At 40.8% G+C, this 27622-nt stretch overlaps 1 protein-coding gene and 1 pseudogene across 3 annotated transcripts in view; one reads left to right on the top strand and one right to left on the bottom strand.

The window, feature by feature from the left end:
• TAFA1 (TAFA chemokine like family member 1) overlaps nt 1–27622 on the top strand; it is a 501734-nt gene that overhangs the window by 299755 nt on the left and 174357 nt on the right. The gene's annotated exons all lie outside the window — the stretch shown is intronic.
• On the bottom strand, nt 23218–26120 carry LOC110151281 (ladinin-1 pseudogene; annotated as a pseudogene).

The raw sequence follows: 27622 nt of genomic DNA, 5'->3' as shown, positions 1-27622 counted from the left end.
TATAGGAGAGAATAATGTTTTTAAAACTGTCTGAGAAATTTTTTTACCTAGTTCTTTGCAATTCTAAAGAATATATCTTTCCTTAGGATTGCTTACAATATTCTAAGATAGTCTGGTGTAGGTACACTTGTTTACTTGATAATTAATTGAATTTAAGCCTTTTGAATTATGTTGTTTTCAATAAAGATGCACCATGTAATGCATCTAATAATAAAATAATTGAATCCCCAAATTTAAATTCATAGCTAGAAGACAAGGCTCATAACATGGGTAAATGTCCAATTTTTCAAAGACTTATGTTAATGGAGAATCTCAGAAGACAGTATTTTATTTGAATATTATTCTTTCTTCTCCTCCTCTTCCCCTCCTACCAAAGGGTCCTGAGCAAATAGATCCTTTTTACTTGAGGGATCTTGGGTCCCATTAGCCATATTGAAGCTTAATTTTTAGTTCAATTTAAGAACATGTAAGGAATAGCTCTAAAAAGATTGAATCCTACAAAGAGATTTGATCCTTGGATGTTACGTCTACACTAGTAGAATCCAGTTCAATGTGTATGATTTTTAAAGCTTGAAGTCAAACTAATTTGAGAGAAGTGTAAATAGGCACAACCGGTAATAGTACAAGGGAGATAACTATAAACAATGAGTTGGCCAAAAATTTCCTTCGGGTCATTCTAAAACAGCTTACAGAGAAACCCAAACAAACTTTTTGGCCAACACAATATCTACAGCATAAATTCTCAGCTGGGGGTTATTTGCTCCATTTCCCTACCACCACCTCAGAGGACGTTTGAGGATGTTTGGATTCATTGTCGTCATGACTGAATGGAGAGTATTATTGGAATCCAGTGGATAGAGACCAGGAATGGTGTGAAGCATCTCATCTTACAAAGGACAGCCCCACAGCCAACAAATAACTATGTGCCCCAGAATGTCAGTAGTGTAAGGCTAAGAAACCCTGACCTAGAAGGTCCATCCAGTATCACCTACACATACATTTTAAATGGCTGAGTGGTATCTGTCCTTTATGGTGTGATATATGTAATTTATGGTGGTATCTGTCATTTTTACCACTAAGGATTTAGACAAAGTTAAATTCACTCTGGGCTTTGCCCTTCAGATAAAAATCATATTTCCACATCCCCATTTCACAATTAATTCATCATCCTCAAAACAGAATAAGTATCTTTTTTCTTCTTTAAAGTTCAAAAGAGACATTTCTGTATTAGAAGGATTAAAATCCTTCATTCTGGTTTAGTATTCCAAAGATGGAAGGAACTAGCTAAGCCATGGTTTGGATCCAATTTATCCTACTGAGCTATTTAAAGTCTTCATTATCATAAAAATAATTGGTATTTTTCATAGTAACATTAGAATGGTTGTTAGCTTTGATAAAGCAAGTAATGAGAATACTACTAAGACAGTGTTTCTTCTAAAATGATTTCACTTGAATACTTTATGTCCAACTTGAATATATATGCATAAGTGTGCATTTGTGTATGTGTATATATATATTTGTGTGTATGTGTATGTCTGTGTGTATATGCAAAACAAATCCTTCTGTGTTACAATTTAACTGCAAATTTGGGGACAGAGGATAATAATTAAGCCTTTTATCTCCCAAATTCCAAGTCAATTGAGGTTTAAGTTATACACATGAAGATCATAATACCATTTTAGCTTTATTAATGATACAGCCAAGCTGAGAACAAGGCTTAGATACATGACCACAATCTGGCTTCTTTGTGTCTTTCCCTTTATGTTGAACATGCCTACGTGTGGGTCCCGGCTCTTTCTGTCCTCAGACCCATGCATCACCCTCCTTTGTGCTGTGTAGTGAAGCTACATTGTCCTGGCGCCGGTGCTAGTTAATTTCAAGTAACAGGAGGCCTGGAAGTGTTAGGAAAGAAGTAACAAGAGAGTTTCTCCCTCCCTGTCTCTACAGTATCTTTGGCAGCAGCTCTCTCCCCTCCATAGTCCTAGACCCTGCTGGAAACACCTGCCATGGTTCCACCTGCTACTGGTTGATTCTGGAACTGAGGCCCCTGTGAAAGCACCTCCTTTTGCTCTTCTGACCCAGATCTAGAGGGGGCTCCCTGCTGCTGCTGATCCCCATCTCTCTTTTAGCTCCTCACCTCTTACGAAGCCTCTGTGACCAGCTTTCCAATGAAAACCATGTTCTAAAGACTGTCACACCTATACTCACCTGAACCCAAGGTTGCCCCACAGAGGCAGGATCTTGAGACGACATCCCAAAAACAGGCTCTTCCTCAGTGGGAACCAGAAGGGGTCCTGCTCCTTTTCTTGCTCTGGATTCTCCCTTCACTTAAGAACTCCCCTTCCCAAGAGGACAAAGAGAGAAGGCCCTACAGAGGAGCTGAAGAAGGGCTACCTCATTGATCTCCTGGAGCATGACCTAGAAGCATCCATGTTTCTTCTACACTGGAGGCAACATAGGCCACACAGTTATGAGACTGAGCTCCAAAACCAGACTGTCTGGGGTCAAACCTCTGACCTGCCTCTCATTGGCTGTGTTATGTAGGCAAGTCAATTAACTTCTCTTTTCTTAGGTCTCTTTCTTTAAAAATAGGAGCTAATGTGGCCTACTTTATAAGGTTATTACGAGGTCTATGTAATCTAATACACAAAATCAACTAGAGCATCACTTGTCATCTCCAACAGAGTCTAGGACCATAGAGGGGAGAGAGATGCTTCTACAGATACTGTGGAGGCAGAGAGGGAGAAACTCTAGTTTCTCCTTTCCTAACAGTTTGCAAACTCCCATCAGTAAAAGATACATTTCTGTCTTCAGATAAGCCCCTTTGCATTTCAACTATGCCTGATAATGTGTGCTAAGACACTTCATTCAAGTCTGACTCTTCGCAACGCCATGAAGTGTAGCCTGCCAGGCTCCTGTCCATGGGATTCTCCAGGCAAGAATACTAGAGTGGGTTGCCATATACTCCTCCAGGGTATCTTCCTGACCCAGGGATTGAACCCGCATCTCTTACGTCTCTTACATTGGCAGGCAGGTTCTTTACCACTAGCACCACAGGAAAGCCCTGTTTTAGCTATGTATTGTGCCTGCATGCTTAGTCATGTTCAGCTCTTTGTAACCCTTTGGACTGTAGCCCACGAGTTGCCTCTGTCCATGGGATTTTCCAGGCAAGAATACTGGAGTGGGTTGCCATTTCCTTCTCCAGGGGATCTTCCTGACCCAGGGACTGAACCTGTGTCTCCTGCAGTGCAGGCGGATTCTCTACTAATGAGCCATTGGGGAAGTCAATATTTTATATTGTAATATAAGTAAATATATTTTAGCTATATCCATTATCAAAAGCAGAGAGATCTTTTTCCATGTATACATTAAGATTGTCCCAGAACCTCATAGAATATCTTATAAATACAGATGAGCATTATGAACAATGCCTAATGGCAGAGAAGGCTACTTTTCTAATTTCATGGGCTTGGAGCCGCAAGCCAAATTTTCCTACTAGGTACCTTTACGGAACACATTTACATTTTTCTTCCAACTCTATCATTATTGCTTTACTACAAAATAGAATTTTAACCTACCTGCTAAGTGAATTACTTACAGCTCAATCTTTTAGTAAGATTAATGCTTCCATAAGATTTGCTAAGTTTGTACCATGTCTTCCTGTTCTTCTCACAACCATAATATTCCTTTAGAAAGATACACACTTCACTCGAGATATCCAGAAAGTCATTCTGTTAGTTAATTCTCTCTAAGATATCAGTGCCAATGTCTCCACTATATTAGCATCTGCAGATCTGGAGAAGTGATGTGACTTGTCCAATCAAGTTCATATCATTAGAGACAGAGTTTGGACAAGAATTAAGTAAATCAAGTGAGTTAAAGAAGCCTCAGCTCCTCCCATTGTATCACAGGGCCTCATTACCTCGAGGAAAATCAGGGCCAATTGGGATCTATAATCAATATTTATAACATCTTGGAAGGGGTACCAATGCTTATATTAAAAGGTGTTTTGAAAAATTAACTGTATGGAAAATCCTAAAACGATTTTGCCAAATTTCATCTCACCTTATACATTGGCTTCACTCTGAACAGGCTCTCTGCCCTAGATCCAGATGAACTAAATGCATCGCTGGGAGAGATGCTATCTCCTCTAGACGAAATGGATCAGGATTTATGCGGCCACCTGTGTAAGACATTAGCAGCCACCTGCAGACCTACCCAGCTGTGTAAAATTCATTGAAATAAATAGATTCAAGTGGCCAGAACTTGGAAACAGGTTGGAGAGACAGGAAACAGGAGCCAACACAAATGCAAAGAAAAACTGGGGACAGTCAGAAACCAAACAAAACATTGAATTTTATACACAAAAGAAGGAGGGACATCTAAGTTAAGCACAGGTCAGTGACTGACAGTTCTTTGGCCAAAATGTATTAAATTGCCTGTCCTCATATATGGAACTAGGTAATCTAGGCTGTCAAAATGATTATTTTTCAAGGCTGACATGCCCATAGTTGTCTTAAGCTGAAAGGGAGGGGGAAAGAATAACCAAGTATCAGAGATTGAAGTTGAACTAAATGGTACACATATTTGTTTATTCCTTTAGCCTGTGAGATCAGCTGTAATTCATTTCTTGAAAAATAATTCCCAGAAGCAGCATGACATAAGGCAATGTTTATCAAATGCCAGCACTTGGTGGATTTACTGTGAAACAAACGAAACCATGCTTTGGAACCCTCCGTTTGCACAGACCCCTGCATTGTGTTCCTGGTGGGGAGGGGTGCCAGATTTCAATCAGGAGTAATTTCTGTCTAAGCATTTCTGATAAAGTGCTTAAGGGAATATCAGAAAAAGGGACACCTCCATCTCTAAGACTTCAGGAATCCTTGTATTTCTTTCTGATTCTCAATAAACATCACCTTTCCTGCCAATTTTGTATTTTTCTTAAACAGCACCCTCCACTCACAAATTGCATAAGCCTTAGGCTTTCCAAACCCAGGTCCCTTCTTGGCAGTGCTGGTCCATGGTGAAGATTTTGCTCTGCCAAAATGAAATGGGGAAAATGAGAAAAACGTAGACTTTGTCATCAAGACAAGTTAATAATATTAACCATAATTTTATGGGTATTTTTAAAAAAGAATTATGGCCATAATTATGACATAATAAATGTAATTCATTTAAAATGATCTTCACCTAATAAAAAAACATACATTCAGTCCCTCATATCTGGGGTTTCCACATGTGTGGATTCAGACAACTGAAACCATTTGGTGTCATTTCCAGGTAGGGTGGCTCTAAGGAGCTCCAGTACCACAGTCCTTTATGTCTCAGTGCAGAAAAGAATTCAGCGAGAGGCAAAGTGATAGATAGGAATTGATTTGTTAGAATAGGATGCTTGTGGGCTTTACAAGCAGGCAGGTGAAAAATGCTGCACCACAAGAACTTACAGGGCTACAGTTTTATAATCAAAGGAAACGTGGGAAAGGGAAGAAAAACATCTCTGTCTTTCCTGAGTAGACATCATGCTTCCACCTACCAGCTTCTCCAGGTTGTCCATACATGGCCAAGCTAGGTCCATAACTTACTGTTTTTTTATGAGTGCAGAGAGTATGTCCTAGGGAACATTAACTTACTGAACTCACTGGGCAGGATGCAGTTCTTATGTCACCATTGATTTATTGTTTGGGGGCATGTCACATGCTCCTGTTGCAAGGTTTTGTGGTTAAGCAAGTCTGCTTTCTTGACTATTGACTAATTATTAATTTTCAGGGGTCTCACAAAGTCGGTTTTTTGTTTTTTTTTTACTTACAATCCCGTACTGGGATTAACTATTTAATCACCTACTTTGTCTCTTTATTCTTTCCCTATCACAATCATGAAATTAAAAGACACTTGCTCCTTGGAAGAAAAGTTATGACCAACCTAGACAGCATATTGAAAAGCAGAGACATTACTTTGCCAACAAATGTCCATCTAGTCAAAGCTATGGTTTTTTCACTAATCATGTATGGATTTGAGAGTTGGACTATACAAAAAGCTGAGAGCTGAAGAATTGATGCTTTTGAACTGTGGTTCTGGAGAAGACTCTTGAGAGTCCGTTGGACTGCCAGGAGATCCAAACAGTCCATCCTAAAGGAAATCAGTCCTGAATATTCATTGGAAGGACTGATTCTAAAGCTGAAACTCCAATATTTTGGCCACCTGATGCAAAGAATGGGCTCATTGAAAAAGACCCTGATTCTGGGAAAGATTGAAGGCGGGAGGAGAAGGGGATGACAGAGGATGAAATGGTTGGATGGCATCACCAACTTGATGGACAAGAGTTTGAGTAAACTCTGGGAGTTGGTTATGGACAGGGAAGCCTGGCATGCTGCAATCCATGGGGTTGCAAAGAGTTAGACACAACTGAGTAACTGAACTGACTGAACTGATCACAATCATGAAAATATCACAATGGAAAATATTCAGGAAACAAATTCCAGAAAGTTCCTAAAGGCAGAATTAACTTGTCATGGGCTGACAACAGTTTACTTAGCATTTACATTGTAGCATTTACTTTGTATTAAGTATTATAAATAATGTAGAGAGTGATATGGCCTACATGGGGGATCATGGTTGAAATGGCTCATTATGTTGATCTCCCAAACAAAGAATAAAATCACAGTGACCCTTGAGACTGAGCAAATTGCCCAAACGACATTCTGTTTTCTTACTGGCACCTACCTTCTCAAGACTACGAGACCACCAGATTCCAGACCTCCAGCTATGTGACCACAAGACTCAACTACAGGCTAAAAATTAAGCATCCCTTCAGAGAATTTTTCATTGGTGGGGTATAAGAAAGACCCAGCAGAAAAGGAGGACACTGGTTCTCCTTAATGGCCAGTCATCCTCTCATTTCCCTCTAATAAATTTCCCTTTTTGCCTGACTGCCCAACTAGCTCTATTTTCTCTGCAGTTGCCTTGCATTCTGGTGACAAAACCCAAAAGGGAAGATCCACCACAACTGGGTGGGCTCCCTCCCTTGGACCTTGCCAAGAAACTGAGATGAGCTCTGGGACTGGACTCTCCACTTGCCTTGCTGGGCTGACTTCCACACACCAGCCCACATTTCAACCATGAGCCCCCGTGTAGGCCCTATCAGAGAGGATTCAAAGTATAAGGGAGGATGCTCGTAAGTTATTTGCAGGTAACACCGTGCTGTTTTGTACGAGGGACTTGAGCATTTGGGAGATGTCCTAGAATAAATACTCCCATAGATACCAAGGAAATTTCGTATTTCAAAATTCTCTGTCAGCACTGGAGAATAAAAGGAACATTACCAAGTCAGTAAAAATCAGGCTTGTTTTGGGGAGACCACACACCTGGGGAAAGTGTGGGAATTTGCAAGATTGCGAAGAAGTGCTTTTCATAAAACTGAGCTTGCTTAGGTGTTTGGGGAAGGTTTCACAGTTTTGCTTAGAATTGGATATTTTCAGAGGTAAGAGCAATTCTATGATTGGATATCTTGACAATTTCAGTAAGTAGGTGGGAAGAAACAAAGTGGGGCTGAAGAAGTAATTAGTAAATACATAGCAGTTGATCATATGAATTAGACACAGGGAAGTTTGGTCATTTTTGTAATTTAAATCATGTTCTTATGTTCATGTGGGATTCTAGAGAGTGGTCTCTTCTTCTTGTTCTTCTTCATGGTCACAAAAGTTGCCTTATCTGATGTTGATTGGCTTTTGTTCCATGGAGTTAATTTTATTCAGCAGGAAAACAGTGTGGTCTGTTAGAGCTAGATTTGCTCAAGCTGACACAAGAATACTAGCAAGGGGTGTCTGTCTGTCTCTCATCTCTCAATATTACAACTTCTCCTGAAATCTGAGCTCATGAACCATCGCAATAGAGAATAGAAGTCTAGTCTTAGAATTGATGGGTTTGAGTCTCTCTCTGTCCCTTGCTAGATGTGTAACTCTAGGATAGTCATTTAATGGCCCTAAATGTGAGGGCCATATGTTGTAGGTGGGAGGTTGAGTTGATATTTGATTCCTTGTAAAGCCTATGGTTAAGAGCATCCTTAGTTTACTATGAATCTCAACCCCCTCCCCACATACTATGTGATCTTCTAACTAGTTATTCAACCCCTTCCTCACCTGTGAACTGATGAAAATATTAATATCTATTGCTAAGGATTGTTTTAATGATTTAGTTAGGCAATATATTTAAAGACTTTAGAGCAGTGCCCAGCTCTAAGCCTTTGCTATATATTTACATCCACTAGTATGATGCTGATGGTTAAGAAGGTCACTGTCACTGTTAATTGTGTACTACTGTGTTCCCAGTGCTGGGCTGGACATACAGTTCACTTTTAGAAGCTGCAATAGTAGTGAGCTTTCAGGTGAACTGGTTGAGGTTTAGTTGTATTAGTTAGATGCAATATCTGATATGAATTGAGTTCAACACTGTTCTCCATTCTTATAAAGTCTCTAAGGATTTCAAAGCCTCCTCTAAGCCTACTGTTTTGAGTAAGGAAGATGAGACCTGAGAAGGTTGGATAATTTGCCTGAGAAATGAAGTATTTCCTGCCATGTAAACAGTGAGAGTTCCTGATCCCTAAGGGCACCCAAGAAGGAGAAGAATACCTGTGACCTAGCAGCCATTAGGCTGCAGCCACTCCCTACAGTGAGCTCTGAGGAACTCAGGATGTGAAAAACACAGGATACTGGCCCCATATAGCTGAGATGCATATGAAAGGAATAATTTCAGTGATCCCAGACTCTTGCATCTTCCCATAAATAGGAAAGTGCTAAATTCCTTAAGCTGGGATATATGGTTTCTTTAATTAACAATAATCTTTTGATGTTCAAATTACCTTCCCTTTGTTGCAAAACTTCTATATAACCTGGCTCTTCCCCTCACCTCTTTGGAGGAGTTCTCACAGGACTGCTTGAAATGCTGCCTCCTGGGCTTAAGTCCTAGAAATTTCCACCTAAAATAACATAACTCTCAACTTTTAGGTTGTGACTGTTTTGTAATTAGCATGCCCAATGACACGTATTTTGCTTGTGATAAAGGACACTTGTACCAGATCCCAAACTCTTAGTCACGCCACTGTGACTGTGGCACTACTACATTATGGGGCTACTGATGTGACTTTTTTGGTGATAGTGTTGAAGGGGGTCATTTGGAATAGATTTAGAACAAGTTAAAATGTTAGAGAATGCAAGAAAATGGCAATTCCAAAGAAAATGTAACTAAAGGGTCTAGCAGAAATTCCTGTCCTTTTAAATCCCAAAATGCTGTTTTCCCAAAGTTACTTCTTTTCTTATTTGCATAGGACAAACAAGAAATTACAGTTTTCAAGCTGATAGAGAACATTGGGTTTCCAGTTAGCTGATGCCAGTAGTGAAGGAAACCCACTTGTGAAGTGTGCCTTCTGTCACAGGTTCACATTTAAAAGATTCTGTCATTGTTTTTAATGAGCTGTAGTTGCTGCAGATTTTGCCTTGTGTCATTGACTATTACATTTGGAAATTAAGCCTAGGAAGGGGAGTCAATTAAAATAGAATAGGCAGATTAAGAACCATTGAGAATTGGTTGGGTTCACAGATCTTATCTGTGTTACAGAGTTATTTCCCATTCAAATTGTCTACATATTCATATCAGCCTGGGGTGAGTTTACCTGAGAGTTTGCATTCAAGAAACTCTTTCTCTTGCCCTGCATAACTACTCAGTCTATGCCATGCATGCATGCTCAGTGCTAAATCGTGTTGACTCTTTGCAACCCCATGGACTATAGCCCACCAGGCTCCTCTGTCCACGGGATTCTTCAGTCTATACCACCCTTTAGTTAACTGCCCCCTTACATGTTCAGCAATTTATCAGGATCTAATGTTAAAAAAAAAAAAAGAACTTCTTTATCATGGAATATAAAAGAGTGATCATGACAGAAGGAAGAAAATTAAAAGTGTTCTTATTACTTGATACACACATTAGCAGATGTATCTATGGATATTCTCTCATTTAATCCTCACAACCCTGGGAAGCAGGTATTATCGTTTCCTTTGGAAAGATGAAGACATAGGACTGAGAGATGTTGTGTGACAGACCCCAAAACCTTAAAACAGAGTTTGGGCATCTTCAAATACAGGGTTTTAAGACTATAGACTATGTTGCCCAAACTGCTATATTTGCCAGAAATATTTTGATATTAACAGGGAGAATTTATAAAGAATTTTGGGCCTATCACTTGGTTTTAGTGAGAAGGACACTTTATAAAATCTTTGCTGGTGGCTCAGGCAGTAAAGAATCCAACTTCAATACATGAGACCTGGCTTCAGTCCCTGGGTCTTGAAACCAAAATGGATTTATAACCAAGGAGGACAATATTAGTTAAGCAGCAGCCCTGATGTTAGACCATCCTGGGTTTGAGTACTGGCTTTACCAGCTATTACCAGCCTGAAATTCTGTTCTAAATACTTAACATTACTAAGTTGTAATTCTTTTATCAGTAAAATGGAGTTACCAATACTAACTTCACAGGTTTGTTGAGAAGGTTAAATGTGTGTGCGTGTGAAGTTGCTTCAGTTGTGTCCAACTCTTTGCGACTCCATGGACTGCAGCCTGCCAGGCTCCTGTTTCCATGGGATTCTCCAGGCAAGAATACTGGAATGCCCTCTTCCAGGGGATCTTCCCAACCCAGGGATTGAACCCGTGTCTATTAGGTCTCCTGCATTGGCAGTTCTTTACCACTGCCTCCTGGGTTAATTCAAATAAATCCATGACACTTAGCTGTGCACCAAATAAATAGTCAACAAAGTGTATTAGTTGAAGTGTTGTTATTGCCCTGTGTAAAGCTGGATGTTGTTTATAATAACTAAAGTGTTTGAAAACCTCCAATCTTTCTCCAAGTAATGAAAGGACTTGGGACTTCTCTGGCGGTTCAGTAGTTAAGTCTTTGCCAGTGAAAAGGTTGTGGGTTCGATCCCTGGTTGGGGAGCTAAGATCTCATAGGCTTCATGGTCAAAAACCAGAACATAGAAAACAGAATCAACATTGTAACACATTCAATAAAGACTTTCAAAATGGGCCATGAAAAAAAAAAATCTTTAAAAAAGAAATGATGATAGGACTTTTCATTGAAGAGATATTTCCAAGTAGATCATATTACATAAAGCAGTTCATGGGGCCACCTTTAGTTCTATCAGTCTCTATCAAGATAGGACTTTTCATTGAAGAGATATTTCCAAGTAGATCATATTACATAAAGCAGTTCATGGGGCCACCTTTAGTTCTATCAGTCTCTATCAAGAGAAATAAATGGACCAGGATAATCTACAAACTAGACATCCCCCAAATCCTTGATTACTGTCAATTGGGTTGGCCATAAAGTTCAATCACTCTTTCCATAAGATGTTATGGAAAAATTAAAATGAACTTTTTGGCTAACCCATTACTATAGTTTTTTTGTAATAGAGATGAATTTTAAATAGAGGCATCTGAATATTGAAATAGCTGAGCATAGTTACTATGGTGTCTTCTAGGGCATATTCATAGCTTATCTTTGTTAACATAGATGATCTATTTGTATAGAAAGATGTTTCTCTTTGCTGCCTAGGATCTCATTTTTCTCATGTGGCTTAACTGGAAAGCTAGCCTCAACTTTTATATTTACCCACATGGCTTGTTTTCATGAGTCAGCTAGTTGGTGATCAACTAGGGTTTTGTGCCACTCTCACAAATGCATTCCCCAGTGTCTGGCGTGGGCTGTGTGGAGTGTTGAAATTACCAATTTCATAAAATTGCTCTTGATGTTGGGTAAGATGCTATTTTTATTGAACACAGCAATTGGTACCCAGTTTCAGAAGGACAGTCTCTTCTTCTTGATGATCCTATTTAGTTTCAGATTTGTGTTTGGGGAAAGTAGTTATTACACAGCTTTGAAGCCCCTTGAACTGAAATTGCTGAGAAAACTGTCTGCTGGGTCAGGAAGCTAGTTGAAGCATTTCAGCTGTTTTCTGAGGTAACAAACTGATGTGACTGCCCTGTGCACATTTCAGCTTCGACTATCACAAATTATTTAGGGCATTTTCCAAGGACTTCTTGTGTAAACCAGCAGGCTAACATGAAGCACAGTTACATTACCCAGTTTTTAATGTTCAGGTTGCTTGGAAATTGACTATGCCTGAGAAGCAACTCACAGATAGAACAAATGACCAGATACTTTATATTTCTTCATTTCAGAGAATAAGCTCTCTATATATAATGAATGCATGTATAGCCTTGCAGCTCCCAAGACCAGACACAATGGAAACTGAACAAGAAATTACAACTTAATGGTAAGAAGCAATGGCATGGAAGCTAAAGAGGGAAAGAGAGCTTGTGGGAAACCAAGAAGAGTGACAGAACATAATGAAATAAAAACCATATAGGATGGCAAAAAGTAAATGGCATGTTGGTTCCAAGCTACACGCAAAATGGAAAAAAATAAAACATTGTGATGCTGCTCTGGACTGTGATGCTGTCCATGGAGGAATAGAGCATTGTCTTAGTTGTGGCCATTTTAATGGCTAATCTACCATTTTCTGTGTCTCAGCTTCCAAAGACTGCCCCTCATGGGTAATCTACACCAGCATAGTCACGCAAATCAAGTTCTGTTACAGGATAAATCTCATCAGGCAGTGATGGCTAATGACGCACTGAATGAAGACTGGCTTGAAAGCTCAGAAGCCTCAGTGACTCTTGACTATCAGAGTCTTTGCTTTATTTAAGCAAAAGTCCTGTGTGTTTGCTGCATTATTTTGGTTTTAATGCCCTCAGTCTCACATGATGACCGTTGGCTTTCTACAAGCCTCAGGCATACATCTTCAGTCTTAGCTGTCAATAAACCCTATACTTTGGAAGACACTTACATTTGTAGAGCTAAAATTAGGAGTAGCACAGATAGCCTGTGGCAATGTATGAGTGCTCTCTGAACTACCATGTTTATGATGATGCTCTGGGCAGAGAGATGGAGAAATAGCAGGTTTCTCATGCCTTGTGTGGATAAGGCAATGGCAACCCACTCCAGTACTCTTGGCTTTGAAATCCCATGGCCAGAGGAGCCTGGTAGGCTACAGTCCATGGGGTCGTGAAGAGTTGGACACGACTGAGCGACTTCAGTTTCACTTTTCACTTTCATGCACTGGAGAAGGAAATGGCAACCCACTCCCGTATTCTTGCCTGGAGAGTCCCAGGGATGGGAGCCTGGTGGGCTGCACAAAGTCGGACGCGATGTCACTTAGCAGCAGCAGCAGCATGACTCGTGAGTTGAATATTGTGTAAACAGGTTAATTTAGCTGCTTGTACATTAAATTTGCATTCAGTTCAATTCAGTCACTCAGTCGTGTCTGACTCTTTGTGACCCCATGAACCGCAGCATGCCACGCCTCCCTGTCCATCACCAACTCCTGGAGTCCACCCAAACCCATGTCCATTGAGTTGGTGATCCCATCCAACCATCTCATCCTCTGTTGTCCCCTTCTCCTCCTGACCTCAATCTTTCCCAGCATCATGGACTTTTCAAATGAATCAGCTGTTCGCATCAGATGGCCAATGTATTGGAGTTTCAGCTTCAACATCAGTCCTTCCAGTGAACACCCAGGACTGATCTCCTTTAGGATGGACTTGTTGAATCTCCTTGCAGTCCAAGGGACTCTCAAGAGTCGTCTCCAGCACCACAGTTCAAAAGCATCAATTCTTCAGCACTCAGCTTTCTTTATAGTCCAACTCTCACATCCATACAAGACCACTGGAAAAGCCATAGCCTTGACTAGACAGACCTTTGTTGGCAAAGTAATGTCTCTGCTTTTTAATATGCTGTCTAGGTTGGTCATAACTTTCCTTCCAAGGAGTAAGCATCTTCTAATTTCATGGCTGCAATCACCATCTGCAGTGTTTTTGGAACCCAGAAAAATAGTTCACATTAGTCTTGGCTTTTTAAGCAAACAGCACATGCTGTGTTCACACACACTTGCTCAGTGGTGTTCGGTTCTTTCCTACCCCATGGACTTTAGCCTGGCAGGCTCCTCCATTCAAGGGATTTCCCAGGCAAGGATACTTGGTGTGGGTTGCCATTTCCTCCTCCAAGGAATTTTTCTGACCCAGGGATTGGAACCCTTATCTTCTGTGTCTCCTGCATTGCAAATGAACTCTTCACCCGCTGAGCCATCAGAAAAGTCCTGCTTATTAAGCATGTATGTCCCTAATTCTTCCTTTTTGCAACTGACTTTGTCCATACAACATGTCAAATGGTCAAAAGAAGGTACAAGTTACATCCTCCTCGTGGTTGTAGATGCTAGAGATGCTTTTCTCTACCAGTGTCCTTATAGGAAAAAAAAAAAAAAAACCTCAGACTCCAGTTCAGTTTGGGCCACCTGCCATTCCCAGGGATGGGCCAAGTTGGTTCAGATGTTCGTTGCTTTGACTGGAGTATGAGGCCAGTCTCACCAAACTGTGTACAATGAGTTACTTACTGTGGAAAAGATTTCAGTAATCAAATAAGGAAGGGACTTTAGACAGAGAAAACCACCAGGTCCCCTCCTTATATTATTGCCTTACCTTGATTTAGCCCCATTTTTCTTTGAAATGCATATAATATTAATGATGACTTCTGGAGTCCTATAATGCTTTGCATATATTATTACATCTAATCTCCAAACTAATCCTATCATGCAGGTTATGTTATCCTTATTCCCAATCTTTAAAAGAGAAAATTGTCTTGTGGAAATTGTTTTCTAGAGTCACATAGTAAGTAGTAGATAACATTGGGATTGGAATTAGGTATAACTAACTACTATACCTCCCAACCTTATTTTGTTTGTTTTATTTAACACTGAAGCTTTTTAGCTCTGAGATATTTAACTGAAAGACTACCTAATGATCTTAGTCTAAGTGGCTCTGACATTTTCTGCTTTCAGCAGTTAAATAATATTTTTTTCTTAATAGATTTAAATCCCTTTAAGACAAAGAATTTCATCTCTTTGTCTCACCATTTAAAAATGGTTCCATACTCAAAAGAATTTAAGACAGATATTTAAACAAAAACTTATACATGGAACTTATCGTAGAAGCCCTATTCACAATAGTTAAAGGGAGAAAAGGCATCCTTGGTGGCTTAGACAGTAGAAAATATGCCTGCAATATAGGAGACCAGGTTCGGTCCCTGGGTTTAGAAGATTTCCTGGAGAAGAGAATGGCTACTCACTCCAGTATTCTTGCCTGGATAATTCCATGGACAGATTAGTCTGGCAGGCTACCGTCCAGAAGTCACAAAGAGTGGAATATAACTGAGAAACTACCACTTTGTTAACCAAGAAATATCAACAACCTCAGATATGCTAATGATAACACTCTAACAGCAGAAAGCAAAGAGAAACTAAAGAGACTCTTGATAAAGGTGAAAGAGGAGAGTTAAAAAGTTGGCTTAAAACACAGCATTCAAAAAACTAAGATTATGGCATCTGGTCCCATTACTTCAATGCAAACAGAAGGGGAAAAAGTGGAAGTAGTGACAGATTTTCTTTTCTTGGGCTCCAAAATCACTCCAGATGGTAACTGTAGCCATAAAATTAAAAGATGCTTGCTCCTTGGAAGAAAAGCTATGAGAAACCTAGTCAGCACATTAAAAAGCAGAGACATCACTTTGCCAACAAAGGTCTGTATAGTCAAATCTTTGGTTTCTCCAGTAGTCTTGTGAACACATGTGAGAGTTGGACCATAAAGAAGGTTGAATGCCAAAGAATTGATTCTTTGGAGTTGTGGTGCTGGAGAAGACTCTTGAGAGTCCCTTGGACTGCAAGGAAATAAAACCAGTCAATCCTAAAAGAAATTGACCGTGAATATTCATTGGAAGGACTGACACTGAAGCTGAAACTCCAATACTTTGGCCACCTGATGCCAAGAGCCGACTCACTGGAAAAGACCCTGATGCAGGGAAAGATTGAGGGCAGCAGGAGAAGAAGGCAATAGAAGATGAGATGGTTGGATGGCATCACTGACTCAACGAACATGAATTTGAGTTAACTCCAGGAGATAGTGAAGGACAGGGAAGCCTGGTGCACTGCAGTCCATGGGGTCGCAAGGAGATCGACATGACTTAGCAACTAAACAACAACAAAAATGGGGAAACAATCCTCATTTATCAGTGAGGAGTACATAAACAAAATGTGGTATATCCATCCAATGAAATAATAATGTGCTTAGTCTGTTAGTCTTGTCCAGCTCTTTCAACCCCATGGACTGAGCCACCGGGCTCCTATGTCCATGGGGGTTCTCCAGGCAAGAACACTGGAGTAGGTTGCCATGCCCTCCTCCAGGCGAATTTCCCAAGCCAGGGATCAAACTCAGGTCTCCCTCATTGCAGGTGGATTGTTTACCATCTGAGCCACCAGGAAAGTCAACCATAAAGAGAAATGAAGTACTGACATGCTACAGGGGTCATACCTGAAAAACATTATGTTAAGTGAAAAAAGCTAATCACAAAGGCTCTATATTGTATGACTACATTTATATACAATATCTAGAAAAGGCAAATCCATACAGACATAAAGTAAAATAGTGGTTGCCAGGGGCTACAGGGAGAGAGGAATAGAGAATTACTGCCTAAAAATCGGGGTTTCCTTTTGAAGTGAGGAAAATATTACTGAGCTAGATTGTGGTGATGTTTGTTCAATGCTGTGAATATGTCAAATGCTACTGAATTTTACACATTAAAATGGCCAAACTGGTAAATTTTATGCTATAAGAGCCTTTAGGATACACACAAAAATAGTCCAGGCACATAATAGGTGTTTTAAAAATGCTTGTTGAATAAAAAGATGAGTGGATACCTGAGATAACAGACTTTTAAAAAAAACATGGGCTATGTTGGTCACTAAGACTATATTGCAGACCTCTGTTGCAGAGAGAAACATTTTCTTCGTGGTAGTCTGAAGCCAAAACTATTCATCTCATGAGAGATCGTTAGCAAATTTTTGTGAGTGTTTTATGTGTTTCCCTTTCCCAATTCCTTGAGATAGGAATAGAGAATATTCATACTGTTAAGTATAATTTGATGCAGTGCTGCCATGATGTATTTCAGTTATTTCTTTGTTGGCTTTGTCAGATTTGTGAGACAGCTCTGAAACTTGATGAAAAAGATCCTTAAGTAGAGAGAGTCATGATAATTAGGGAGAGCTAGATATTTCAAATATATATCTATCAGGCTGGCCAAAAAGTTCATTCAAGGTTTTCCATAAGATGGTACAAACAGACTTTTTGGCCAACCCAATACACTGGACAAAGTTAAGGGTTGTATAAATCAGAATAGACTCTTGGTGCCTCTCCAACTATGTGTGCAAATCATCCGCAGCCTCTGTCTCAGTAGTTGTGACCTGGGGCCTGAGATTCTGTATTTTTAATAATCTCCCAAGTGATAAGATGCTGCTCTGCCATATACATCACACATTGATTTTTGCCATGGGAAGAAATGGACTCTAAAATCCCAGCATTTCCACATTCATGCTACATGTTTGACTCACATTGTGGGTCTTACTCACACAGTACGTCTTCCTATACCACTTCCTGTTGACTCAGACAATAAAGAACCTGCCTGCAATGCGGGAGACCTGGTCTTCCTAGTTAGGTTATGCCCAGTGCAGATTGAATGAGATACTGAGCTCCTCAGAGTCTCTCAGGGACCCATATCAGTGGAGGACTTACCATCTCATACTTGAACCATCCAAGGGATGACAAATGAGAGGGTTAGAAAATTGAGCCCCAGCAATTAAGTACTTTGACCTCAAGGTATCTCATGTCACTTACAGTCATATTTCATTAACATGATTCACTTCAAGGAAGCAGAAAAATGCAATCCTCTGTATAGTCACAAGTAGCATAGAACCATAGGTTGAAATATTAGTGAATTTTAGGAACTTATGTTGAGGGACTGTGCTTGCAGTTTTATCACGTGAACAAAATAGTTCACAAGCCATTATTCACAAGTTTCATAAGAAATACATTTGCCTTAAGGTTTCAGTTACATGTTTTCTATTTACAAGAGAGTTTGGAGTGATTTTCTTCCTCCTCATAAGATAAGCTAATAATTCTTTTTGACTAATAGAGTTTTGGAACTGAAAAGACTTGCAGAAGTTATTTCCAATCCTTTTATTTATAGAGGCATAAAAAAGAGGTAATCACTTTCCTTTTCAGAATAGGAACATCAAGTCTGCTGCTGCTGCTGCTAAGTCGCTTCAGTCATGTCTGACTCTATGCGACCCCATAGACAGTAGCTGACCAGGCTTCCCTGTCCCTGGGATTCTCCAGGCAAGAACGCTGGAGTGAGTTGCCATTTTCTTCTCCAATGCATGAAAGTGAAAAGTGAAAGTGAAGTCGCTCATTCATGTCCGAATCTTAGAGACCCCATGGACTGCAGCCCACCAGGCTCCTCCGTCCATGGGATTTTCCAGGCAAGAGTAATAGAGTGGGGTGCCATTGCCTTCCCTGAACATCAAGTCTAGAATTCAGTTATTTTGACTTCAGTGAATTTTTGCATGGCATGACTCCTTGTTTGTTACTCTGACCAGTGGCAGACAATGAGTGGAACAGAAACCAGCTTCTCCATATCCCTGGTTAGTATATGTGATCTTAAAAAGAGTTTTGTGCCCCTTTTAGTTTTAAAACAGTTGAATTAGAATGGACTTTAGATGCTGAATTGGAGAATGAAGTGGTAAGATACTCCAGTATTCTTGCCCAGAAAATCTCATGGACAGAGGAGCCTGGCAGGCTACAGTCCATGAGGTCACAAGGAGTCGGACATGACTAAGCATGCACACACCCAACTTAGATGCTGAATAACTCAAATTTCTAGGCCATTGCAATAATATGTCTGTATAATGGGACCATTTTTTTAAAATGGAGGATTCAGTTCAATTCAGTCACTCAGTCGTGTCCAACTCTTCACGACCCCATGGGATATCTTACAAAATTTAAGACATATGATTTTACACATACATAGAAACACACATAATGACATCAGGAGGCACATAATCATATTCCAAACTTGACAAATAATTGAGTCCACTTATTGTAAGAATTTCCATTAATTCTAAAATTTACAAGATGCGCAATGGATGGTGTCGATAACCAAAATGAACACCAAGTTGTCTTTGACTTATCTCCTTAAACAAAATTTTCTTAGAAAGGAAGTCACATGACATGACAAACTTCAGTTATGGAAAACATTTTTTAGTCGCTTTTTCAAGTTTTGATTCATAAACATTCTTTGTGATTCCTGAATCCCAACCCAATGCTTTTAACATTTATCCTGTGTTCCTCTTCCTCCTTAATATACCAAATTGGAGAAGCAGTGAGTCATTAAAAATGGGGAGCCAGCACCATCCTTTGCCAGCTGTACAACTTTAGGTAAAACATTCTGACAAAGTTTTAATCTTATAATAAAAATACAATATCCACTTTGCAGAGTGGTTGTGAGGATTAGAAACAATATACCTAAAGTCTTTAGCAGAAGGTCCAGGTCACTGCATGCATTGTTTAAATGTGCTGGTGATTGTTTTAATGCCAGGTGACCTGAGCTTTCAGCCTGAGAACCTCAGTCCTAACATCTTGCCCTACCAGGACAGTAGCTTTGGTCTCTTATTTCCATGCTTTCAGGATCCTCCCAGCTGACCACCTTGCAGCTTCTCCAGAGTGTTCATTTGTCGTGCTGAAACCCAGGTCAGGAGTTGCCTGTGCTTCGTTGCTCAGTCATGTGTGACTCTTTGCAACCCCACGGACTGTAGCCCAGCAGATCCTCTGTCCATGGGATTCCCCAGAGAAGAATACTGGAGTGGCTTGCCATGCCCTCCTCCAAGGGATCTTCCCAACTCAGGGACTGAACCCAGGTCTCCCGCATTGCAGGCAGGAGAGCCACCTGGGGTCTCCTTATCTCTTTAAAGAAAAGCCAGAAATTTTTTTGTGTGAAATTTCATACATTTTGGCACCCGCCAAAGAAAACAAATCTGTGAGGCACAGAAAACACTAGTTTGGGCCCCCACCCACCCCCACTCCATTAAGTTTAGGTCTGCTGCTGCTGCTGCTAAGTCACTTCAGTCGTGTCTGACTCTATGTGACCCCATAGACAGCAGCCCACCAGCTTCCCCCGTCCCTGGGATTCTCCAGGCAAGAACACTGGAGTGGGCTGCCATTCCTTCTCCAATGCATGAAAGTGAAAAGTGAAAAGTGCAGTCACTCAGTCGTGTCCAACTCTTGGTGACCCCATGAACCGCAGCCCACCAGGCTCCTCTGCCCATGGGATTTTCCAGGCAAGAGTACTGGAGTGGGGTGCCATTGCTTTCTCTGTGAGTTTAGGTCAGTCCTCCTCAAAGAACGGTCTTCGCACCGTCTGTTTGACAATGATCCAGTGCATAAGGTGGGGAAGAGAAATTCCCATCCTCACTCCAGACTGCTGAATCAGGAAGTCTGGTGCTGAGCAGGATATACATTTTAAAGCAGGTTTCTGGGTGATTCTATGGTCTCTAATGTGGACATAGACTAGTTGAAGTACTGCACTTTGAAAATAATCTTGAAACAGTACCTGGGAGACAGGCAGCCAGGGGGATTGTAGCTTCTAAGGAGAATCATGACTACATTACTAAATAAGAAACACACTCACCTAAATTTACTTTCTTCTTTTGTTTGTTTTATTTTTCAATTGCAGGAAAATCGCTTCACAACATTGTGTTGTTTTCTGCTGTGCAACAACACGAATAAGTCATAATTATATATATTTTGCCCTTCCCTCTTCAGCCTCCCTCCCCTCTCCCATCCCTAAATTTTACATTCTTTACTATTTACCTGTCTTATCTCCTCCATTCAGAAAAGAACATTAGGTCAAGGAACCCAGAGACACTGTGTTCTCAACAAATTTCACTAATTCACTGTAGACCACTTGGTTGCTTTTTCTGATCACTTGGTGGGTCTCTGTCAAATTAGATTAGCCTTTGTTCAAGTACAAAGCTCAAAGTCCTTCGGCTTGCAATTCATTTGCTTATCTGAGTATTTGTTCTTGTTGTACAAGCTTAGGTTGAAAACTCTCCTCCCTTGTGAGTTCTGGGCTACCTGTTATGGATTTCAGTACCCGTTGTGAACAACACTTGGATAAGGCCATGCCTTAATTTTTACGTATATAATAGAACTCATCCATCAAATTTTATAGAGACTTTTTGGTACGGTCAGTGCTTAGCAGTGTTCAAAAAATAAATTCCTGTTCCAAACCTGTGTTTAATTCCAAAGCAATTGCCTTTGGCCATGTTCTTCAGTCAATACTAAATATGTTGCCTTGCAGGTGATCCTGTTTTATTAGTGAGTCCAGACTCTACACCCAAAATAGGCTTTTTCCCTCTCTCAATTTCAGTTAGTAGTGATGCTTTTGTAAATAGTAAATATTTAATAAAAGAATCCTAGTAGCTATCAATTTCAAGTTTTCATTATGTCCCATATTCTACGTTGAGCCCTTTATAGAAGATCATTTTGTGGACAGAATTCTAAGTTCATCCTCACTAGAAACTTGTGAAAGAAATATTATTGCCCTCTTTTAATTGATAAAGCAAAGAATAGAGTGGCTCTAAATATTTGAGCCAGTATTCAAAACTTTGCTCCTTAATTACAAAGCCTGTGTAAGTCAGATTTACATTTGTTATTTAGTTTCCAAGTCATGTACAACTCTTCTACACCGCCACAGACTGTAGCCTGCCAGGCTCCTCTGTCTGCGATTTCCCAGACAAGAATACTGGAGTGGGTTGCCATTCCCTCCTTTAGGAGATCTTCCCAGTCCAGAGATCAAACTCACATCTCCTGCATTGGCAGGCAGATTGTTTACCACTAAGTCGGTAAGAAAGCCCCTTATTTATATAAACTGTCATTTTAAAAAAAGTTTAATTTCTGCCTACTGTCTGATAACTACATTAGTCAGTTATTGCTACAACACTGCTACATAACACATTACATCAAAACTTGCCTGCTCAAAATAAACATTTATTTAAATAAGTATTTATTGTATACTCATTGAGTTGCCTGGGAGTTTGCTTCATCTCAGCTAGGCTTGTCTAAGCTTGGATCTGAGCAATCAGCTGGATTCAAGTCTGTGCCCTGTTTATTCTGGGGCTGCGATAAAGAAAAGCAGCTTTTCAGGGCATTGTCTACTTGTGGTCAGTGGCAGGGACAGAAGATAAACACACAGTGGCTCTTGAGGACTTGGACTAAGAAGAGACACTCTGGAGGCTCCACCCACATTCTGTATGGACAAGACTAACATCAGTGTGATGGGAAGTGTGGACATGAGTGTGACTACCAGGAGAGGCGTGGATGTGGAAGAATCACAGCAATGACTAAATACACAAGAACGCCTCTTCCGTATTTTCTCCCTGTCAAAGACGTGATTGGATTATAACCAGCAGAGCATTAAAACTGTATTTTGTCTGTAAGGTATAACAGGATTTTATTTCGTGACTCTTATTAAAGTTATTCTTTCATAATTTTATAACATTTTTACCACAGATGACTTAGCTATAAAGATACAGTGAATTGCATTATTAGAATCAGGGACAAAGTACATATCTCGATCATTGTTTTAAAGATGATTATGACAGTATGTAGGCTTCCCAGGTAGCGCTAGTGGTAAAGAGCCCGCCTGCCAATGCAGGAGACATAAGAGACGTGGGTTTGATCTCTGGATTGGGAAGATCATCTGGAGGAGGGCATGGCAACCCACTCCAGCATTCTTGCCTGAAGAACCCCATGGACAGAGGAGCCTGGCAGGCTACAGTCCATGGGGTCACAAAGAGTCTGACAGGACTGAAATGACTTAGCACTCTTGCACACATGCCAATATGCATGGTAATGGCCACCAGATTTGACAGAAAAAGTAAGTTAAAGGGTCAGTTGTTTTTTGAAGATGTTATATATACTACAAGAAACACAGGAAATTTGTGTATTACTGAAAGTATTTTATTAAAACCTCTTTGGCGCTTTGTATTTTGGTAAAACTAGGACTTAAATCCTCTTGTCCTATAGAGAAACATACTTCTACAATGTGCACAATTCTAGTTATACATTTTCATTGTTATTTAAGAGGCAGCCACTGATGCTGTTCCTAATGTAGGAACTGCTAATGTAACTGTAACTGTTCCTAATGTAGGCTGCTGGCCTGAGGCTGGCTCCTCACACCTCGGCACCCAGTGGGAGTTCGGGCTTCTTCCTCCACTGGGGCCTCCTGCCAGCTGCGACTCCTGCGTCTGCTGGTTCTGCGGGCCCTGCTGTGTTGACTCCTGGGTCCTGCTGATCCAAAGGTTGAGCCATGACGTCGCCACCCCTGAGAGCTACAAGTTCTCTTTGCGGCTGGAGGCTGGGCCGTCTCGGCTCTGGCCCACCAGCTCTTTCTCGAAGACGTGGCATTTTCTGGCGGCATCCACGGGAGCCACGAGGAACTCAGTGCGGGACGGGTTTGCACACTTGACGGACTCTGATCTCTGAATGGCCGAGTGGCATCGCTCCAGCTTCGGGCCTAATTTGACCGATCTGGCCGGGAGCCTCACACTGGCGCTGCGGGTTAAGGCCACCTCTGAGCTGTCTCTCCGGGGGCTCATCTGGAAGGAGATGGGGGGGGGGGGGGGGCGCTGGAGCGCTGCAGGGTCCTGCTGAAGGTGGGCAAGGCCCGTGTCAGTGAGGGGGCCTTGGCCTCAGCCTCTGTGCTGGGGATCCTCACCTGCAGAGTGACGGGCGGGAGCCCTCAGAGGCCCTACCAAAGACTCGGGCTCCTTCGCAGGCCCAGCACCCTGCTGCCCCCCGGGGCTGGACGGGCGCTCCTCTGAGGCTGCGTGCACCCGGGCCTGGGACCGCGCTGGGGCCGTGGCCGTGCCTGTGGCCGGCCGCGTCTCGGGGCCGGGGTCTTATCGAAGACGGTGGCTTTCTCAGACACCAGTCTCTTCTCCGAGACGCTGGCTTTGTCTTGAACCGCGACGGCTCTCTCCTCCAGCACAGCGATCTTCTGGGCCACGGACCATTTACTGGGGCTGGGGTTCTCAGGGTCCAGGCTCGCTTCCAGCTTAAGTGTCTTCCCTGCAGCAGACGGCTTCTCGGAGCCTCAAAAATTTGAGGATACAAAAAATCAATAAGAATATCTGTCTACTTCTTTATCTTCTTTGCCATCTATACTAGTCCCTACTCAATGGTGTGTTACTAAACCAGTCCTCAAAAAAATTTACAAAAATAGGCTTTGAGATATAATATTTGCCGATTTTTATGGTGTAAATATTCCCAATGTAGCTGCCTTCAGTTTACCAATGGCTTAACAGCCAGCTCACAGAACTCTGCTATGAGCCAGCTCCCACAAACTTCTTCCACTATAAATAATACTATGTGTTCCTTTGAGGAGTATTTTTAGTCCCTTTTATCTTTTCTAATTATTCTTTCATATATCCTGAGTTTGTTCCCATCCACCATCAAGACACTAAACCAGGCTTAAGTGATTTTTGAACACCAGTTTGAAAATATTGTGTTTGAAGCCTTGTAAACAAGCCACAGTGTTTTTGGTGTGCAATGGAAATTACATACCATACATCAGAAGGTAGTATAGAATGATAAGATAATGCAGGATGTCATTTGTTAAACATTCCTCATGATATTAGAAATAAGCTACTATTCTGTTTGAACTTGAATAGCCAAAATTTCCCTGAGTCAAAGAGAACATCTCCTTGTCTACCCACCAGTTCCATTTGAGATGGGCCATGTGAAATCCTTAATTCTGCTGATTACACTGAGGAATGTTGTTGATATGATATATATGCCATCTTGCCTTTGTCATGTGAATGGACATGGATTAGAATGGGGGGAATAGTCTCTCATTTGCCAGGTGAGAAGCAAAAGAGCTAAAGTAGGTAGAGTTTACTTTTAAACAGTCCTCCTGTGCTGTTTGCCTTCCACAGCCAGTTCCCCAGAGTTGAGTGATGACCTCATATTCTACACAGAATATATAGAATTCTCTTCCTGTCCTCTTTCAATGACTAGTCCCTTGTGCATAAACAGAAAAGTTCAATCATGTATAGCTTAGATACATTAACATCTTTGAAGGATTTCTAGGGGTAACTGCATATTAGTTCTTTTCTCTTACTCATTCATTCATTCACTCCTCACAGGCAGTATGCTACCTGCCCTGTCTTATCTGTTAGGAAGGATGCAAAAGTGAATTCTACCTTTTGAGAAGTTACAGTCTAATGGGAAAGATAGAAATCTTACTTGTAGCCACATTTCCTTAGTATCAGGAGGAGAGTTATGGGCCCATTGAGATTAGTGCTACAGGTTCAAATCAGAGAAAACAGTTCATCAGTGGAGGTGCTGGAAGTCAGAGAAAACTTCCTGGAAAGATCACATTAATCATGGGTAAGATACTAACAGAGAAGTTGGGAAAGAGTGAAGTAGTTGTTTTGTTCCTTTGATGATATTTTATTTAATACAGATTCCCTGAAGAAATTATAAAAATTTCACAAGCTAATAGTGAAATACAAAATAATGTTACATAATAAGCCAATAAATAAATAACATGCTTTAAAACAATGATAGATGAATTATATGACTGTTCCAGGTGAGGAGAGATGAAAGGAATAAAGTTCATATTTAGTTCACAGTGTATCTTCCTATGAGTTGATTCTCAGGAGACAGAGTTTCTCCAATCAAGAGTTGGTATTCAGCTGACAGTGCAAAATCAAAACTCCCTGTAGTTAGAGCATGTTGCTAGGTAACGAAGGCGCTGGTGTAGGCAGTCAAGACGATCTCATTTGTGGGGCCTCTGCATGGTTTTCACCACTATTTGGTAGAGTCATCTTTTCTAGACAGGAGCTATTGCCCTAAGGTCTTCAGAGAGCTATTTAGATCAGTGAAGAGTCTCCTTGCTCAGCTTGAACACTGTTGGAAAGCCTTAACTAACTTCACTAAAGCCTTCACTAACTCTGGTATTTATTGTGGAAATGTCTCCTCACCATAGTTGCTTGTTCATATGTTCTTATTGATAAGCCACCAGCATGGCCCCTCAGAGGCCAAGCTACTTGGTACCCATTGGTACCATGCATGTAGGTGACAGCATCCTGAGACAACTTCACTTTTTTATCCAAACAACTTTACTTAGAAAAGCAACTTGATAATATACATGTTTCAATGCTATTCTCTCAGATCATCCCACCCTCACCTTCTCCCACAGAGTCCAAAAGTCTGTTCTATACTTCTGTGTCTCTTTTTCTGTCCTGCATATAGGGTTATCATTACCATCTTTTTATATTACATATATATGCATTAGTATACTGTATTGGAGTTTGTCTTTCTGGCTTACTTCACTCTGTATAATGGGCTCCAGTTTCATCCATCTCATTAGAACTGATTCAAATTGTATTCTTTTTAATGGCTGAGTAATATTCCATTGTGTATATGAAACATGTATACTATCAAGTGTGAAACACATCACCAGCCCAGGTTGGATGCATGAGACAAGTGCTCAGGGCTGGTGCACTGGGAAGACTCAGAGGGATGGGATGGGGAGGGAGGTGGGAGAGGGGATCAGGATGGGGAACACATGTAAATCCATGGCTGATTCATGTAAATGTATGGCAAAAACCACTACAATATTGTAAAGTAATTAGCCTCCAACTAATAAAAATAAATGAAAAATAAATAACTTGATTGTGTCATAAACAAGTGGATTTAAAGTCATATCAAATCATTGTACAATAATTATTTTCCTGAATAGAAGCAGTCACAGAAGTAAAGATTCAGGGATGGGGGACTAGCACGTAAAGACCAAGAAATCCTGGTTATTTTCATTTGGCCTGAGCTTAAAACAAACAAAGAGGAGACATGGAATTTTAAAAGTCAGCTTTATTAACAGGGCCTTCAGTACCAAGGTGGTTTGGCAGCATAGAGCATTGAGAGTTGATAGTTGAGAGAGGTTACATTTGGGCAGTGGATCCTGCTAAAGAATATACATCATCAAATTGTTACCACTTTCTCCTAAGTCCGGTCACACTTTTAGATGATGGATGGGTAGATGGAGTGTTTCCAGCCTTTTGACAAGTTCTGAGGCTGGCTGGCCTTTCTAAGCAATGACAACTGACTTCAGCAAGAATAGGATAAAGGGTATAAACCTACAAAGTAAGGGCTGCCTGTGCCCTCCATGGCCTCAGTAATAATATGTCAGTGGAGTTAGAGGCCCAAGCTAGTTTGGAAGTGAATGTTAGAAGATGCTAGAAAATCTGAGTTTTGCCACCTTAATGCAGAATAGCAGAATGGATGGCCTGCTGGCTTTTGTTTTGGTTCTCTTGTCTGATCCTCTTTAGAATGAAGAGCTTCAACTGACTATCTTTAATCAACTCCGAAGGACTGTGAACTTGTTTATTTCAGTAACACAGCAGTGAGATGGAGCTAGTTAAATTTAGCTAAAACGTTAAGTACCATTCAAATATTTTTTTTCTCTTTCTTTAACTGTACAAATCCCGTAGAAAATACGATTTTCATGTCTTAATTGAGATACCGAAAGTGTCTTTTATTCTCAGCATGCTTGAGATAGCAAAGTAATTTTCAA

This window comes from Odocoileus virginianus, chromosome 26 (genome assembly GCF_023699985.2).
Source record: "Odocoileus virginianus isolate 20LAN1187 ecotype Illinois chromosome 26, Ovbor_1.2, whole genome shotgun sequence".
Lineage (NCBI taxonomy): Eukaryota > Metazoa > Chordata > Mammalia > Artiodactyla > Cervidae > Odocoileus > Odocoileus virginianus.
The sequence above is the reverse complement of the archived record's forward strand: the minus strand, read 5'-3'. Positions and strand labels throughout refer to the sequence as shown.